The sequence below is a fragment of the Xyrauchen texanus genome, chromosome 37 (genome assembly GCF_025860055.1).
Source record: "Xyrauchen texanus isolate HMW12.3.18 chromosome 37, RBS_HiC_50CHRs, whole genome shotgun sequence".
In the NCBI taxonomy this organism is placed as follows: domain Eukaryota; kingdom Metazoa; phylum Chordata; class Actinopteri; order Cypriniformes; family Catostomidae; genus Xyrauchen; species Xyrauchen texanus.
Window position 1 is genome coordinate 31,716,492 of NC_068312.1, and position 20,218 is coordinate 31,736,709.

General features: G+C 38.3%; 1 pseudogene; it reads left to right on the forward strand.

Moving 5' to 3' along the window:
- The first annotated feature begins 17,306 nt into the window (after positions 1-17,306).
- LOC127631205 (N-acetyllactosaminide beta-1,3-N-acetylglucosaminyltransferase 3-like) lies at positions 17,307-18,489 on the forward strand (annotated as a pseudogene).
- The last annotated feature ends 1,729 nt before the right edge of the window (positions 18,490-20,218 follow it).

The window sequence follows — 20,218 nt, forward strand, 5'->3', positions numbered from 1 at the left end:
GTCACTATCAAATTATAAATATCCATGAATTCACGATACAACTGCATTTCCACAGGAACCATACATTTAGTAACCATTTTGCTACTGATTTGCCAACATAAAAAAATCTCCAGAATACCAAGACATTGTCTATTAAACACAAATTGTAAACGTTCCTTAGCTTGACATAAAATGGCAATATGGAATAAACTTTATGCAGGCCAGTTCCCTATATTAGGTCTATAAATAGAAGGTGTTAACCACCAATCAGCAGCGACGTGTACATAAACCCCGCCATATTAAAAGGCAGTGTGCACAACGGATCCATCTAAAGTCCTTTACAAATGTGTCCACTGCAGCTTGGTGTATGCAACAATTGAAGACATAAATTTTTTTATTTTTTTTTTGCCTTGTCATCCTGAAATGCGAGGCAAATGTTGGATCATCATAATTAAGAACCACATTTTCCACATATCCCTTCTCTCGATTGGGATGTCCTCTGCTATTCTGGATGGCAAGGGCAGTGACTGTAACCTCAAGTGTATTTTGTAGTATTAAACATGTATTTGAACCGATTTCATCAGGCTCCAAAAATTCTTCAAAAAGAATGCAAAGAATAGCCTTCTCAGCTGCCATAGTTGTAACGCTTAACACATCAGGCTGTCCAATGCACCACCGTTTCCATTTAAATAAACATTTTGCTACAATTTGTCAGGGCTGAACATGCCTCTTGTTACCCCACACCTGAGATTGATTAATAGAGAGGGAGATAAAGACAAAACACATGCTCTACATACAAACAAAAAAGACGGCCGAGAAGGCCATCACAATGTGGGACATGTTTTGCTTTCTATTTCCTGAAAAAAAGAGAGCAGTAGCAGCAGAAAAAACTGCTGACACTAAACAACACTGATAACAGCCACAATGAACATTTATCATAAAAAAAAAAAAAAAAATTCACACATTCCAGAAAATGTGCACAGAAACAAAACATACACAGAAATAGAAACTCCAACTCAAGAACTGGAGATGTTTCATCTGGATAATACACATACCTGATGAAAGCTGTTTTAGAAAGTGCTAAGGACCTGTCTTAATTGACGGCAATACATAAAATAATCATTCAGTTAAGACTTCAATAAAAACAGATAAATGAATCTCTTACCTCTTTGTTCTCCATGTATTTGTCCAACTTGTTATATTTTTGTTGTGGTTGAGGAAATAAGCTCAAAAAACCTAAACCTGCGAGTACACAAACACTGCACATGTGTAACAGTGATGCTGTAACCCCTGCTTTAACATATCACACAGTTGACCACTTACGTATATACTTTCACGGGATTGGCTGCTGCTGTAATCAATGTAACACAATGTCTAACATCTTACATTTATATTTTATATATTTATACTGGGGTGGCAGATGGCAATGCCTTTTCTTAGGGTGGCATTTGCCACCCCGGTAGATCTGCCCCTCTTTACTGGTCAGCTTGTATTGTATTAGCCAAATGTCCTGGGGGTTCCCTAGTGATGAGCTCACACTGTATTTGCCAGGGGTCTGTGTCTCTATAGTGGTCAACTTACACTGTAATAGCCAAGGGCCCTGGTGTTCACCTTGCTTTAGCAGTCCTGAAGCTTTGGATGCTCCTGGTATTCTAAGGCTCTGAGCATTGTTCCGACTCTTGATCTTGATCATTACAATGGTATGTAATGGTATTAGATGGTAATACTGTAGCATTTTGAAAATATTGTGGAATTTACTAACAATCCTTTGGCTCGGCGACGGCCATGTCGAGGAACTCTGGCTCCCCCACAGTGAATGTGGAACCAATGATCTGCAGGACGAGGTCGATACATTGGGCCAGATTGAGGGGACTGCGACTGCCAGGCATCAAGGAGGAGATGGTCCCACACGAAAACTGTCCTTGAGGGCGACCTCATTAAAGCCCACCTTGCTGCCCAGATCGCAGAAATCCTCCACGTATTCCTCCAGCGGACAATACCCCTGCTGTAGGCTGAGGAGCTGAACTGCTGGGTTCATTGTTGTCGGTCGAGTATTCTGTAACGTTTCTGGCAGGCAATGGCACAGGAGCAGACGAAGACGATGATGTAAGAACCCAAATGCAGTTTATTTACAAGATGAGTGAAATCCAATAACAATAAATCCAAACATGAAACAAAACATAAACTTGACTAGACTTGAAAGCCAAATAAACATATACGACTTTACTTTGAAGTTACACCAACAATTCTCAACAAAGACAAATGCAAACATAAGGGCTATAAATACTCTGAGATGGGTAACAAGTTAACAAGACCACCAATGAAAATACATAACTGAAAACAATATAACAAGACAATAAAACATGAACCAATGACATAACAGAACTGATAACAAGTTAACAAGACACATGAACATGGAGGGTAAACAGGACATCACATGACTTGGGAAACAGGAACTAAACTATTCATAATAAAAGATATGAAAAACAGGAACCAACAGAATAAACATGACAGCAACCTTGTAAATGCTAAAATGTAATGTAAATAAGTATGTAAATATTAAGTAGGCAAAATGCTTAATATGTGGCATTTCTCAATAAAGTAAAATAGCTTTATTGGGAAATGTTTCATATTCAAGACCTTTGTTGACCGCATCATTATTAAAAAAAAAAATTGCCAACTGGCAGGTGTGTTTTTTCTTCTTCTTATTAATATTATTATTATATGAGAGAAAGTGGTGTTCTGCCTATGTGTCAAATGCTGTAACACAACTTCTTTCCTAAAACGGAGACAGCATTTAACTTCGGACAGATTTTTAAAACTGCTGCCAGAAATGATATTTCAGTTCAGTAAGATTGATTGTTGTTAATGATTCTATGTTGGACAACCTCATTCCTCTTGTTTGATTTCTTGAAAACATATTTCTTTTGACTAGAATGCATGCAACATTACCCCTTTAAAATGTATTTGGGTTGAAATCTAGATACTTATTCTTTATAAAACTACTTTTTATTTCAAAGAAAATTAACTGTAATTATGATTTTATTAATAAAGCTTAAAAAATACATTCTGAAGAGTTTCACACAGATTACAAATAAGAAACAACAACTTGGCTATAAACTTGTAAAATGAAAACCTTGTTTGCCATATGACACTATATTTTCATATTACTCTGTATATATAACGTATTTAGGAGTGCTGAGGCATACTGAATGAAAAGTTACATCAATCAACAATCAATCAACATTTATTTATAAAGCAAGTTTTGTTCCAAAGTGCTGTACAACAGAGAAAATGAAACACGATAATAAAGAGTAAAAACATTAAAACATAAAAAAATCACAATCAATAAACATACATCATTTAAACATTTTCAAAAGCTAAAGAATAAAAACATGATTTAAGGGAAAATAGCTAACAATGAAGCAGACCTCACATGATAAGGGAGACTATGCCAAAGTTTGGGTCCAGCCATAGAAAATGCCCGATCACCCTTGGATTTGCAACGACAATGGGGGACAGACAAAAATAATTGATTGGAAGATCTGAGCGCTCTGGTTTCGATATTAATGGTGGAAAAGGTCACAAATGTATTTTGTAGCAAGACCAAACATTGCATTATAAACAAATAGAAGGATTTTAAAATCAACCCTGAACTTAACCCTCTGGGGTCGGCAAACGCGCCGGCGCTTTTTGCTGTTTTTTTTTCACATAGCAGCAACATGATACTCCGTCATTTATGGTCATATAAATACAATCAATACATGATTATAAACTATAGAGGGTCTTCTTTTTTTGTGTACACTCATATTAACATCAAAACCTTGTGTTTTGTTTTTATAAATAAAATAAAAAGGGTGAGCTTTCAGCAGTCTCTGTGTTCACGATCATATTTCAGAAACACGTCACTAAAATTAACTTAAACTCCGCAAATTCTTCTCACACAAACATGAAACATATGTCTAAAGAAAGCTTAAAATGTCTACTTTTAAATAAAACAATTCAAATTTAAAACAAATATTCTCCTGCAATGTAATCTGTATGAAACAAAGCGATGTACGGTTTTCCTGGCACAGCTTCATTATCTCTAATGTGATCCCACCCACCAGCAGAGCACGCCATTCATACGCTAATATGCTGAGGCGATCAAGGGAAAACTACACGCCCCCGACTGCGAGATTTGATGTAAACACAACACAACTCAACTTTTCTGCATGTTTGTAACGATACACAGGCGATCAAACTCTTGGCTATTAAGGAAGAGTTAACATTTTTCTGAGAAGAAGAGCGGGACTCCGATGAACGTTTGTATTTTGAAGAGTGACTTGATCCAGCAGAGGATACAATTTCAAACGAGTAAGTCATTTAGTTTTCATTAGCTGACATGCTATTTTATATAAACGTACATATTTTACTAGTGGGACTGTTTCCAGACAGGATTCAAAGTTTGACATTTGACATTCAAAGTATTGACATGTCCTAATAGTTAAGTTTTAGTTACATGTAAATGTTGTTATTTACATTGTATGCTGTATGATATAAATATGATATGTAATATGATATAAAAATAATATGAATGTTAGATTATATTTTAATGTGTTTATGCTGCCTCGTTATCATCAACAAAGCTTGTGCTTGCAAATATGTGTTTAGTTTAAATGAGTAAAATGCACTTTAAATATGCCCATATTAGAAAATCAGCATATTATCATATGTATTTTGGATCAAATAAATGCAGTCTTGGTGAGCAGAAGAGATTTCTTTTAATGGTAGTGTAGGTCTAAAATTAAGTAAAGTCTTTATGTAAAGAAAATATATAGTCAGATTACTTCTTTTAACTTAAAACTTGATTTGATCATTAAATCTCCTCACATTAATTCTCTCTCTGTCACATTCCTCATTGATAGGCCCAGAGGAGTGGTCTTTGTGTCCTCAGGTGTGAATCTCATCAATATTCATGATCGTTCACGCCTCCTCGCATATTACAATTCAGCACTAAAATTGTCACACAAAAGTTAAATGACTATATTGTTTTGTATGAATGAGTGCTCAGGATGATTTTTCACATCATTTTGTAGCAAAAACTCAAGGCTACAAGATCCAGTTCTCAAAAGTCTTGTGGACAAATGTTTAGGATGTGTTATATGGCCTTATTTCAGTGACTTAACATTTTCGTTTTTTCAAAAACCAAGCATAAACGTTATTTTCTCAAAAATACAAACCTGTACATACATGTTGCTCACATATTATTGTAGCCCAGTTTGTGCTGAATACAGTGTATTCAGACTTTAGACATTAATATCTTTTTAAGCAACTGAAAAAAGCACAAATGTCAAGGCATGTCAAAACTTCTCCAGGGCCCAAAACACCCTCAGACCCCAGAGGGTTAACAGGAAGCCAGTGAAGAGATGCCAATATGGGGGAAATATGATCCTTCTTTTTTGACCCTGTTAAAAACCTGGCTGCCGCATTTTGAACAATTTGTAAGCAAGATAAAGCAGATTGAGAAAAGCCAATGTACAGTGAATTACAATAGTTACAGTTTCAAACACATTAACAAATGGTCCAGGAGCTCTTCCACTGTGTTCCAGTTGTGAACCAGGTAGCCTATATCAGGCTGAAACACAGGGACAGTCCCTTAATGGGTGTAATATCATGCACTTACATAAAAGCATTGGCTGAACGACAACTTTTTATAATTGTATACTACACATAAATATGACTGCAGACATGGTATTTAACATACAGTATCTCACAAAAGTGAGTACACCCCTCACATTTGATTATATCTTTTCATGTGACAACACTGAAGAAATGACACTTTGCTACAATTTAAAGTAGTGAGTGTACAGCTTGTATAACAGTGTAAATTTGCTGTCCCCTCAAAATAACTCAACACACAGCCATTAATGTCTAAACCGCTGGCAACAAAAGTGAGTACACCCCCAGGTGAAAATGTCCAAATTGGGCCCAATTAGCCATTTTCCCTCCCCGGTGCCATGTGACTCGTTAGTGTTACAAGGTCTCAGGTGTGAATGGGGGAGTAGGTGTGTTAAATTTGGTGTCATCGCTCTCACACTCCCTCATACTGGTCACTGGAAGTTCAACATGGCACCTCATGGCAAAGAACTCTCTGAGGATCTGAAAAAAAAGAATTGTTGCTCTACATTAAGGTGGCCTAGGCTATAAGAAGATCGCCAAGACCCTGACACTGAGCTGCAGCACGGTGGCCAAGACCATACAGCAGTTTAACAGGACAGGTTCCACTCAGAACAGGCCTCACCACGGTCGACCAAAGAAGATGAGTGCACGTGCTCAGCGTCATATCCAGAGGTTGTCTTTGGGAAATAGACGTATGAGTGCTGCCAGCATTGCTGCAGAGGTTGAAGGGGTGTGGGGTCAGCCTGTCAGTGCTCAGACCATACGCCGCACACTGCATCAAATTGGTCTGCATGGCTGTCGTCCCAGAAGGAAGCCTCTTCTAAAGGTGATGCACAAGAAAGCCCGCAAACAGTTTGCTGAAGACAAGCAAACTAAGGACATGGATTACTGGAACCATGTCCTGTGGTCTGATGAGACCAAGATAAACGTATTTGTTTCAGAAGGTGTCAAGCGTGTGTGGCAGCAACCAGGTGAGGAGTAAAAAGACAAGTGTGTCTTGCCTACAGTCAAGCATGGTGGTGGGAGTGTCATGGTCTGGGGCTGCATGAGTGCTGCCAGCACTGGGGAGCTACAGTTAATTGAGGGAACCATGAATGCCTACATGTAATGTGACATACTGAAACAGAGCATGATCCCCTCCCTTCGGAGACTGGGCTGCAGGGCAGTATTCCAGCATGATAACGACCCCAAACACACCTCCAAGATGACCACTGCCTTGCCAAAGATGTTGAGGGTGAAGGTGATGGACTGGCCAAGCATGTCTCCAGACCTAAACCCTAGTGAGCATCTGTGCGGCATCCTCAAACGGAAGGTGGAGTGGAAGAGGGCTTCAGTGGCAACCTGTGAAGCTCTGGTGAACTCCATGCCCAAGAGGGTTAAAGAAGTGCTGGAAAATAATGGTGGCCACACAAAATATTGACATTTTCACTTAGGGGTGTACTCACTTTTGTTGCCAGCGGTTTAGACATTAATGGCTGTGAGTTATTTTGAGGGGACAGCAAATTTACACTGTTATACAAGCTGTACACTCACTACTTTACATTGTAGCAAAGTGTCATTTCTTCAGTGTTGTCACATGAATAGTTATAATCATATATTTACAACAATGTGAGGGGTGTACTTTGCAGGGGCTGTTGTTTTGTGTTATATGTATAGGAACATTCACTGTAGAGTTAAAAGATATGAAGGAAATAACTTGCACCATGACTTTCAGTTGCCCCAATTTCGGCTTTTTTTCTCAATCAAACTCCAACTAAAAGTTCACTTTATCTATTTTTTTAAAGGTAACTGTAGGTTACTAGTGCCATCTCAGTGTCCACCAAAGGTAAAAGCAATTTGTGATTGGGTTTTCTTGTATTTAAATATATATTTGAATGTTTTGAAGTTAATCAAGTTATGGATCTGTTCTGTCTATTTGCAAATTGTGCTATCTGCCTTCAGTTACAGAACATATAAATTATGTTATTGAAGGTTGTTTGTTAAATTTGCATATCAGCTCATGAACTGTTCATTTAGTTTAGGCTGTGGCAAGTGCAATATTTACAGGTACATACTGTATGCAGAACCTTTTCTAATTGCATAGGCATTAGGGACTTTTCTTTATAGACTGAGGGCCATGCCATTAGTCATAAATTAAAATAGTAATCAAAGAAAACAAATCAAATCGCTGTGATAACTCACATCCCACAGATGCTGTCCACAGAACTTGAGTTGTAAATAATTCTGAATATTCTTTTAAGTAATTGTTTCTCTACATTGAATGGCAAAACTGTTCAATAAAATTGAGAAGACAACAGAAAACCCGAAACCAGAACATGTTTTGTTCACCTCAAACTCAAACCCAAAACTCTCAAAAACAAAACACCAAACTCAACCAGTCTCAACACCAGTAATAACTTGAAACATATAAACAATATATATGTAATTAATCAAAACAAACATGTACATTTGGAATTTGACATAGTAGGGTCCCGCTTGTGCAAGAGCCCCGGGCATCAGCATGCATCCATTTCTGACGCATCCCGTGAGCGCATTGCTTTCAATGAGAAACCTTAATTGTCAATCGACTGACCAAAGAGCATCAGAATTTGATCATAGGGAAATCATATGTCATTGTGGTATATGTTGAATTAAATTGGGCAACATTTATTTAGTGATTAATGTTTAATCAGCAACATATATCAGTTTGCAGTGCTTAAAGGAATGTTCCAGGTTCAATACAAGTTAAGCTCAATTGACAGCGTTTGTGGGATAATATTGATTACGACAAATGTATTTCGACTTGTCCCCTTTTCTTGAAAATAAGCAAAAATTGAGGTTACAGTGAGGCAATTACAATGGAAGTGAATGTGGCAAATTTTTGGAGGGTTAAAAGGCTGAAGTGGGAAGCTTATAATTTTTTCAGAGACAGAATCATCTTTATTGCCAAGTAGGCTTACACATTCAAGGAATTTGTCTTGGTGACAGGAGCTCCCAGTGCACAACAATACAAAACAGCAACAAGACATAGATCATAATAAATAATTAAAAATGGAATAAAAACCTTAACTAAAAATGTAATAGAAAATAAAGTATATACAGAATAAACAATAAGACTATATATATATACATATATACACTCACCTAAAGGATTATTAGGAACACCTGTTCAATTTCTCATTAATGCAATTATCTAATCAACCAATCACATGGCAGTTGCTTCAATGCATTTAGGGGTGTGGTCCTGGTCAAGACAATCTCCTGAACTCCAAACTGAATGTCAGAATGGGAAAGAAAGGTGATTGAAGCAATTTTGAGCGTGGCATGGTTGTTGGTGCCAGACAGGCCGGTCTGAGTATTTCACAATCTGCTCAGTTACTGGGATTTTCACACACAACCATTTCTAGGGTTTACAAAGAATGGTGTGAAAAGGGAAAAACATCCAGTATGCTGCAGTCCTGTGGGCGAAAATGCCTTGTTGATGCTAGAGTTCAGAGGAGAATGGGCCGACTGATTCAAGCTGATAGAAGAGCAACTTTGCCTGAAATAACCACTCGTTACAACCGAGGTATGCAGCAAAGCATTTGTGAAGCCACAACACGCACAACCTTGAGGCGGATGGGCTACAACAGCAGAAGACCCCACCGGGTACCACTCATCTCCACTACAAATAGGACAAAGAGGCTACAATTTGCAAGAGCTCACCAAAATTGGACAGTTGAAGACTGGAAAAATGTTGCCTGGTCTGATGAGTCTCGATTTCTGTTGAGACATTCAGATGGTAGAGTCAGAATTTGGCATAAACAGAATGAGAACATGGATCCGTCATGCCTTGTTACTACTGTGCAGGCTGGTGGTGGTGGTGTAATGGTCTGGGGGATGTTTTCTTGGAACACTTTAGGCCCCTTAGTGCCAATTGGGCATCGTTTAAATGCCACGGCCTACCTGAGCATTGTTTCTGACCATGTCCGTCCCTTTATGGCCACCTTGTACCCATCCTCTGATGGCTACTTCCAGCAGGATAATGCACCATGTCACAAAGCTCGAATCATTTCAAATTGGTTTCTTGAACATGACAATGAGTTCACTGTACTAAAATGGCCCCCACAGTCACCAGATCTCAACCCAATAGAGCATCTTTTGGATGTGGTGGAACAGGAGCTTCGTGCCCTGGATGTGCATCCCACAAATCTCCATCAACTGCAAGATGCTATCCTATCAATATGGGCCAACATTTCTAAAGAATGCTTTCAGCACCTTGTTGAATCAATGCCACGTAGAATTAAGGCAGTTCTGAAGGCGAAAGGGGTCAAACACAGTATTAGTATGGTGTTCCTAATAATCCTTTAGGTGAGTGTATATATATATATATATATATATATATATATATATATTAGATTAGATTCAACTTTATTGTCTTTGTGCAGAGTACAAGTACAAAGACAACGAAATGCAGTTTGCATCCAACCAGAAGTGCAAAAAAGCAGAAAGGTGCAATGTGATATTCAAGTGTAGACAGGTAGTGCAAAGGCAGGACAAGAAATATATTGCAGTGTTATAAGAGCAGAATAAACATGGCTATATAATATGAACAGTGTATGAACAACATGTACATATATGTGCAATGTAGTAGCAATGACATTAAAATAGTAGTAAGAATAATACAGATATATCCAGTGTATTAGCAAAAAATATAATAAGAAAAACAGTAAATATGGATATTCTGTATGAACCATATAGACAGATATGTACAATATGTACAGCTGATATGTACAGTATGTACAGCTATTATGTACAGATATGTACAGTATGTACAGCTATTATGTACAGATATGTACAGTATGTGCAGCAGTTTTAACTGTTCATAAGATGGATGGCCTGAGGGTAAAAACTGTTCCTGTGCATGACGGTTCTGGTGCTCAGAGCTCTGAAGTGTCGGCCAGAAGGCAACAGTTCAAAAAGGTAGTGGGCTGGGTAAGTGGGGTCCAGAGGGATTTTTCCAGCCATTTTCCTCACTCTGGAAGTGTACAGTTCTTGAAGGGAGGGCAGGGGGCAACCAATAATCCTCTCAGCAGTCTGAAATTTCCTTTGTAGTCTTCTGCTATCTGATTTCGTAGCTGAACCAAACCATACAGTTATTGAAGTGCAGAGGACAGACTCAATGACTGCTGAATAGAGCTGTATCAGCAGCGCCTGTGGCAGGAGGAACTTCCTCAACTGTTGAAGGAAGTACAACCTCTGCTGGGCCCTTTTCACAATCTCAGTGTGGGACTCCCAGTTCAGGTCCTGTGAGATGGTTGTGCCCAGGAACCTGAATGAATCTACTGCTGCCACAGTGCTGTTCAGAAAGATGAAGGGGGTCAGAGTTGGGGTGTTCCTCATAAAATCCACAATCATCCCCATCATTTTGAGCGTGTTCAGCTCCAGGTTATTTTGACTGCACCAGACAGCCAGCTGTTTAACCTCCCTTCTGTATGCAGACACATTATTATCATGTGCTATCCTTATCTTTTTTTTTTGGAAGACATGGCACACCTCTTCTTCACAGATCTTAAGTGCTGGTTGAGAAGCAGGAGGGGGGCTTGCAGGAGATGTTTGTATTTGTGTGAAGTGAAGGTCAGAATGGGTGTGGGGTGTGATATTGGGTCTTTCAAATCTACAGCAGAACACATTCATGTCGTCAGTCAGTTGTTGGTCCACCACATGGTTGGGGGCAGGAGTCCTAAAATTTGTAATTTGTTTCATGCCACTCCACTTTGATGCAGGGTTGTTAGCTGAAAACTTGTTTTTCAGCTCCTCTGAGTATTTTTCAGCCACTCTGATTTCCTTATTCAGTGTGTTTCTGGCCTGATTGTACAAGACTTTATCTCAACCTCTGTCAGCATCCTCTCTGGCCTGACGAAGCTGCCTGTGTTATTCTGTAAACCATTGTTGTTGTTGAACGTTAAATAAGTCCTAGTAGGAATCCACATATTCTCACAGAAACTGATATATGATGTCACAGTATCTGAGAGCTCGTCCAGATTGGTGTCTGCAGCCTCAAATGCACTCCAATCAGTGCAGTCAAAGCAGGCTTGTAGTTCCAGCTCTGCTTCATTTGTCCATCTCTTTACAGTCTTTACTACAAGTCTTTAACATTGTTACATCTGTACACCAACTTTCATTGATGTAAAGGCATGTTCCACCACCTCCGTTTTCGATGCGATCCGCTCTGAACAGCTGAAAGCCCGGCAGATGTAACACACTGTCCAAAATGGTTTCACTCAGCCATGATTCTGTGAAGCACAAGGAAGCAGATGTTGAAAAGTCCTTGATTGTACAGGTGAGGAGATGTAGTTCATCCATTTTGTTAGGAAGAGAGTGGAGATTCGCTAGACGAATGCTCGGCAGCACTGTTCAAAAGCCGCACCGACAGAGCCTGACCAGCGCGCCTGCTCGTCTCCCTTGCCTGCGTCTAATGTCCAGCAAAGCGTCCGAATATAAAAAAAAACGGGAAAATTTGTCTGGTATATGCCGCCAAATGTTCAGCAGTTCATCCCTTGTAAAACTGTTTGGAAAAGGATTACTAAACACAGGACAAACAAACAAAAACAACAAAAGAATAGGAGCGCTCCACACCGAGGCGGCAGTCCACTGTGATGTTTATAAAAACACTTACAATAATTCTTCTGTTAAAACTCATGTTATTTGTGTCATGTTTATTCTGTCTCTGTTGAAAAGATAATGTCATGTTTTGTTCCTGTTTACTTGTCATGTGATCTTCCTGTTCATGTGTCTTGTTTTCACTGGTTCATTGTTTGATTACTTTGTTATTAGTCTTGTCTTTTTATTGGTTAAAAAGTTTATTTAGTCTTGTTATCTTTTTTTATAGTTTAGTTTTGTGATTGGTTATCCTTGTCATGTATTCTCCCATGTCAAGCATTTAAGCCTTCATGTTTTCCATTGTCCTTCGTCAGGTATTGTTTGTGTAACTTCCATCTAACACGCTCCTCCCGTGAAAATGGATAGGGGAAAATGGGCCCCATCGGAGTTGTTGGCCCCTGGGCTTCAGCCTGTATAAGCTCATGCGTTAATGTACCTCTGGATGCTAGTGCCGCAGAAATTACATACTTAAGCTTTAAAATTAAAAGGCATATGTGAAAAAAATAGCAAATTAACTTTTTCCAAAATATTTTTTTAATCTTAACACAATAAATGTGAAAGAATTCAACGTAAATGCAATGTTCAGTTACATTTTTTTATATTATATTATTTATATTATATTAATATTTTATTTTTCTATTTCAATTCAAATTTTTCAAAACCAACGTAGAGAGGTTGCAAGGGAGATAGATGTGTAGGCCCATATTATGGTTGTTATTGATTAATGAAATATCAATTACTTGCCATTTTTTATCGATCAATAATAGTAATTAAACAAAAGAAATTTGGAAGACCTACAGCAGTGCAACTCATACAATCTTTTGCAGCCTGCATTCTGATTTCATCATCAGATATACAAATTTATTAATAGCCTATCAATTGTGAGGTGTCCATTTTCAAGAGTATTTACGGTATTTCTCTATATTGCTGAATTGTAGAACAGTTAGGGGGGAAATAAACTCCAACAGGATGTAACAAATTAAATTAACAACAAAACAACATCTGAGCATAGCTGACACAAGAACCGTGATCAGTCTGCTTGTGTTCATATAGTGTGCACACAAGCACAGTCAATCAAACATACTTTTTCAAACAAGCACAAACGTGTCATCACGATAAAAGTAATAAAAAAAATACTTTCAATAATTATCCTGCATTAACGAGGCCTTCACGCAAATGCTTATTAGTGATCTAAGTTACTTCATCACAAAACACTTAAGAGGGTACAGATATTTATGAATTGTCAGTGTCACTTTAGCAGTTTCAGAGGTTATTATTGGATCTCTTTTTTTATGTTAAACTCATGTTTATTAGATTGCACTGTGACACTGTCAGCACTGAGCATATCAGTTTATTATATTGCAATGTCTGTGGTAAGAAGACACTCTTTGAAATTTTTAACTAATTAAAAAATTACATTCCATTATTTATAAATTTTTAGGCTTTATGTAGCCTATATAATGTATTATTTAATAACTAGAAAATAAATAAATACTATATCAAAATGTTATAATGATATTTAAAAAAAATTACTACTATAAAAAGGAATATGTTACAATTATAAATCTATATGTTGTTTCATTTTATTTGTAATTTCGGCAAACATTTTACTGAAAATTTGTGGAAATTACATGGTTAATGAGGTCTCAATATAAATTTTTATCACTGCATTAATTTATTTACAAATGGCAGATTCTAGCTCCAGACATATGATGTAAAAGAAGAATAAAATGCAATAGTAGAATTTAATGCCATATAATAATTGTTTTATGTTAAAAGCTGTTTCAGTAAAAACCAGTGGCTAATCTCTCTGCATTGTTTCGCTATACATAGTCAGGTACAATCAACTGTCCATTACTGTGTGGCAGAACGGAATCCGGTAGCCACTCTATTTTGTTACGCTGTTGACCAATTAGGGATAATGTTTTACTAACTATTTAAGGAGGGATATCGGAAGTGAACTTGTGACGTAAGAAAAGACGTTGCTACGGAGATGTGCGCTGTCTGTGAGTGAACGGTGGGAGAAGTTGCGTGCTGCGGTGCGAAAAATGAGTCTGCTTGGAAGAGAAGTGTGAATGGAAGCGCGCAGTGATCAGACTGTTTGGCTTATGCTTTCCTGGGTTTGGACGCCGTGTCGGTGTGATCGAGAGTGCAGCTGTGAAGCAAAAACGCAAACTCGTTTGCCGGTAGAGGTGTGTGCCTTTTGATTAAGCCCCCCTGACTGTTCCCCTGGTCCGTGCTGCAAACAAAGCTCCGGTGACTTACCTGAGACTCCAACTGAAGATCAGCGGTACCGGGTACGAGCTTGACGCCCCCACATTACAGTCACACGCCTTGCATCTAATACAAACACCCATACTAAACACGCAATCTATATTTTGTCTTGTTTATCTTTAGCGTGTAAAATGTATAAAAGTGAAAATGAGTTGATTTTGGTTTGCTCTGACGAATTAATCTTTTCTCATAACTTTTTTATTTTTTGGGGGGAGTTTATGAACATTTGGGACTGAGACAAAATATATGAAAGTAAGTGAAAACTTGGAGGAAACACCATTGCAGCTTTCATATTCAAGTTGTTTTTCTCTTTGTCTTGATCCCCATAGAGGGGTGATTTTAAGTGAAATTGACACTAAAATAAAATATAATTTTGTTTTTTGTAAATGAATTGGAGTTTTCCTGTTTAATTTGATTCTCCCTCCTTTCAAGTACTTCATATGTAACTGGTGGTTTTTAATAAGCTATCTGGAGTTTATTTATTGACCGGAATAAAGACCTGTCTGGCACCCAAACAAATAAATAAAATAAACCAAGGAAATAGTTTTATTTCTGAGAGTTGATGGGCTGCCACCATTACAACTGTATACTGGATTGTCAAAAACACTATCTCACAAAAGTGAATACACCCGTCACATTTTTGTAAATATTTGATTATTTCTTTTCATGTGACAACACTGAAGAAATGACACTTTGCTACAATGTAAAGTAGTGAGTGTACATCTTGTATAACAGTGTAAATGTGTTGTCCCCTCAAAATAACTCAAAACACAGCCATTAATGTCTAAACCGCTGGCAACAAATGTGAGTACACCCCCAGGTGAAAATGTCCAAATTGGGCCCAATTAGCCATTTTCCCTCCCCGGTGTCATGTGACTCGTTAGTGTTACAAGGTCTCAGGTGTGAATGGGAAGCAGGTGTGTTAAATGTGGTGTCATCGCTCTCACACTCCCTCATATTGGTCACTGGAAGTTCAACATGACACCTCATGGCAAAGAACTCTCTGAGGATCTGAAAAAAAAGAATTGTTGCGCTACATAAAAGGTGGCCTAGGCTATAAGAAGATTGCCAAGACCCTGACACTGAGCAGCACGGTGGCCAAGACCATACAGTGGTTTAACAGGACAGGTTCCACTCAGAACAGGCCTTGCCATGGTCGACCAAAGAAGTTGAGTGCACGTGCTTCAGCGTCATATCCAGAGGTTGTCTTTGGGAAATAGACGTATGAGTGCTGCCAGCATTGCTGCAGAGGTTGAAGGGGTGGGGGGGTCAGCCTGTCAGTGCTCAGACCATACGCCGCACACTGCATCAAACTGATCTGCATGGCTGTCGTCCCAAAAGGAAGCCTCTTCTAAAGAGGATGCACAAGAAAGCCCTCAAACAGCTTGCTGAAGACAAGCAGACTAAGGACATTGATTACAGGAACCATGTTCTGTGGTCTGATGAGACCAAGATAAACATATTTGGTTCAGATGGTGTCAAGCATGTGTGGCAGCAACCAGGTGAGGAGTACAAAGACAAGTGTGTCTTGCCTACAGTCAAGCATGGTGGTGGGAGTGTCATGGTCTGGGGCTGCATGAGTGCTGTCGGCACTGGGGAGCTACAGTTCATTGAGGGAACCATGAATGCCAACATGTATTGTGAAATACTGAAGCAGAGCATGATCCCCTCCCTTCGGAGAGTGGGCCGCAGGGCAGTATTCCAGCATGATAATGACCCCAAATACACCTCCAAGACGACCACTGCCTTGCTAAAGAAGCTGATGGTGAAGGTGATGGACTGGCCAAGCATTTCTCCAGACCTAAACCTTATGGAGCATCCTCAAATGGAAGGTGGAGGAGCACAAGGTCTCTAACATCCACCAGCTCTGTGATGTCGTCATGGAGGAGTGGAAGAGGACTCCAGTGGCAACCTGTGAAGCTCTAGTGAACTCCATGCCCAAGAGGGTTAAAGCAGTGCTGGAAAATAATGGTGGCCACACAAAATATTGACACTTTGAGCCCAATATGGACATTTTCACTTAGGGGTGTACTCACTTTTGTTGCCAGCGGTTTAGACATTGTTAATGACTGAGTTATTAAAATGCAAATAAAGTCAGTTCACATGGTAAAAGACATATTAACTGAGGTATACCTGGAGTGGGAGATCAAAATAAAAAAATTATAGTCAAACATTTTGGACAGCCATACAATTTGACCCACATATGCATTCTAGGGTTAAGTGCACATAATTTGTTAACATATTACCTTTATTAATTTCATGCATTTTAATGCAATTTATAAACTTCACATTTTATACACTTCATTGTCTCTTTAAGTATTCATATATTTATTCAGAGAGACAATCAGACTTTATTTCAGGAGTAACTGTTATTTTGAGTTAATGTTCTTGATTCAGTAGAGGAGCTGTTTGAAGTGAAGTGAAGCTTACCAACTGCTGGGTCTTTAATTAGTTCAGATCATATTCTGGACAAAGATATGTTGTGAACAATGTATTAGTAAAAATGGTTCACATCTTTGGTTCTCACAGTTCATTACAAAATCTGTGTTTTTTGAATTGTTCTATTGTTTTGCGCCAAAGTTATTTTAAGTTGCCATAGGTAATGCTGCCATTTAAGAGCATCTCATAAATTTACATTCCTCTCTTCTGAGTTCTCTGCTGAGGATCTGTGGAATTGAACTTGTACCTTTCTGCTTGACCAACAATTGTGTGAACTGTGTCTCATTAAACAGGTACAAAGATGATCGGTCAAAGTTTGGAGATATTTGCTATACTTCTGATGGGCATATTTTATTTGGTTGTCGTCTTCTACGTAAATTACCTAGACTTGAGACATACACACTACAGCAGAGATCCAGGTGAAAAACTCCATAACCAAACTGATGTGTACATATCAATAACTCCCCAGACTCTGTTTCCAAATTGTGAGAAGAATGTTTCTGCATCTAAAGTGGATGGATTTTCTACATTGTCAAAACATATCCAAGACTTCTTGTTGTACCACCACTGTAGGGAGTTTCCCATGCTTCTAGACGTCCCAAACAAGTGTGGAGGCCCCAGAACTCAGCATATAATAGCATATCAGTCTTCCTTATACTGGTCATCAACAGCTCTCCGGAAAATTATGAAAGACAAGAGGTTGTGCGGAAAACATGGGCTTCAGAACAACAATACAAAGGTGTGTAGATCTGTCGGGTCTTCATTATTGGAACCACTGGAACTGGAATGGAGAAGCTAAGACTGAATAAGCTACTGAAATTTTAGAACCATGAGAACAAAGACATTTTACAATGGGACTTCAATGATTCCTCACACTGAAGTAGATCCTGTTCTTACAGTGGATGGATAAATGGTGCCCACATGCTATGTTTCTTTTAAATGATTATGATGACATTTTTGCCAACACATTTAACATGGTGTCATCGAGGTCTGAAGGACAATAATGGAAGTACACATTTGTATGTAGGGCAACTCATGGAGAATACAAGACCGTTCAGACACTCTTCAAGCAAATACTCTGTCTCAGTGCAGGTACACCAGTCTGATATCTGAAATATCCTCCATACTGTGCTGATGGAGGTTTTCTTCTATCCAGCTTTACAGCAAGAACAATCTACAATATGTCTCTTTCTGTTATTCTGATGCCCATTGATCATGCTTATATAGGAGTGTGCTTGGGAATGGCAGACCTTAAATCCACATCCAAGTGAATACAAGCAAGTGCATTCAGCCTTCATATTGATAAATGTATGAACATAGATGTACTGTAACACATGTACACTATGTAAACGTGGGCGTTGACTCGAGCATCAGCGAGCCAGCACCTGTAGTCTCGACTCTCCCCATAACAGGGCAGACAACAATGAATCTTGACAATTATTGTGTCCTCTTCCCTATCATATTAGATTTTTGCCAATTGTTTTGAATGTAACTTTTCAAGAAATGTATACAAATATCAACCGAGAATGAATAAAAACTATCTGAAACTGAAAAAAATGTAATATTAGTTTTCAAATAAACAGCTTTCTTTGGTAACAATATTCTGCTTGCGTTTGCTGATCAGGTTTTATGAATGCGCAGCTCCTGTATTTAGTCACTCTTCCAAAAATTCCATTCAAGCTCCTTAAGTATTCGTTGTTAGTTCTGGCACAAACCTTGTGGGTGGGTCTAAAAAAAAAAGGAGTTCTCATTGGCTGGTGAGTTTTTGAGTGATAGCTCTTTGACCGGGAAGTAGAGTGCAGTCAGGAAAATGGGGCCCTGGTTCAGTTGTTCCGTGTAAAATTGCGAGAATCTGCAAGGGGCTTGATAATTCATTAGTGTTTAGTGATATATGTGTTCGACTTTTGTATTTTATGTGTATTTGTTTTTACTCCTAATACTATGTCGCGATAAGCTTTCAGGTGTGGCACGGATGAATTCTGCCTCCATAAGTACACACTTTATTACCCCATTGTTAGTGCATGCATTCAGACCATCACAATTGCCACTGGCTGCAGTTCTTTTTTTAATAATTCCGAAGAATTAAAAAATAAAATGAAAATCCCATCCAAGCATGTAGCTTGTTTTCTTCAATCTTCAATTGTATACATGGGTATTCAATCCAAAGGATGTTTTTGTTGACAGACATTTTTAACTGCTTATGTGGCTTCTACAAAACCAACAGAATGATTGATTTTAAAGTTTGAATGAATTTAACTTGAATAAAATAATTTTGGAAATCAAATCACTTAATTAGTGCAGTTACGCAGACATTTCAGTCATCAACATTGCGGTCACATAATTACAAGATAATATATACAGAATACACAACACTCACTGAACAATATGTACATGTAATACACAATATCCATATTAAATAATAGACACATTGTACACAATATACATAAAGCAAAAGACAATATACCTAAAATAACATAAATATCGATTTTTAGATGCATTACACCATTTAGAATTTACGTTCATGATGATGGCAACGCATTAGAAACTGGTTTCTTTTCATTAATTCAGTGTGCCTGTAAGCCCACTGTAGACTGTATGGTCCAGTATAACTTAATTAATCACCATATACACTGGTGCCCAAAATTTTTGAATAATGTACAGATTTTGCTCTTATGGTAAATGGTCTGCACTTATATAGCACTTTTTTAAACTTATCGGTTTTTAAAGCACCTAAGTGACTTATTCACCAATTCACATACACTCAAAAAATAAACTTTGGCATGTGTTGGATTAGCAAACTGGGAGTTTGCTTAAATTACATGACTTAATGGTGTTTATCTTCATTAAATGATTAATTCTTGTCTGTACAACGTGGTTAAAAGAATATTCAGATGAATTATAAATATTCATATCAATCAAATGAGAAGTAGATGAATCAAACCAACGACCGTGTGGACTGTCAGCTATTGCGCATGCTCCACGCCCAAGACAGGCAGCTGATTGGACGAATGCATCACGTAAGGCTGGCTTCTCCTGAATTTCAAAACCGACCATAATGGCGGCTCGTTCGAAATACGATCTCGTATTTTACTGAAAATAGTCCATCGAAACTAGTTTCTGATAACATTTTAAGCGAGATATAGGCCATACAGTTGCTGAATCTGTCTTCTTTTCAGAGCGACAAAGTTCAGTTTAAGAGATTAGAAGCCGAACCGACCGCTACTCATTTGCATTAGGTTGGCTG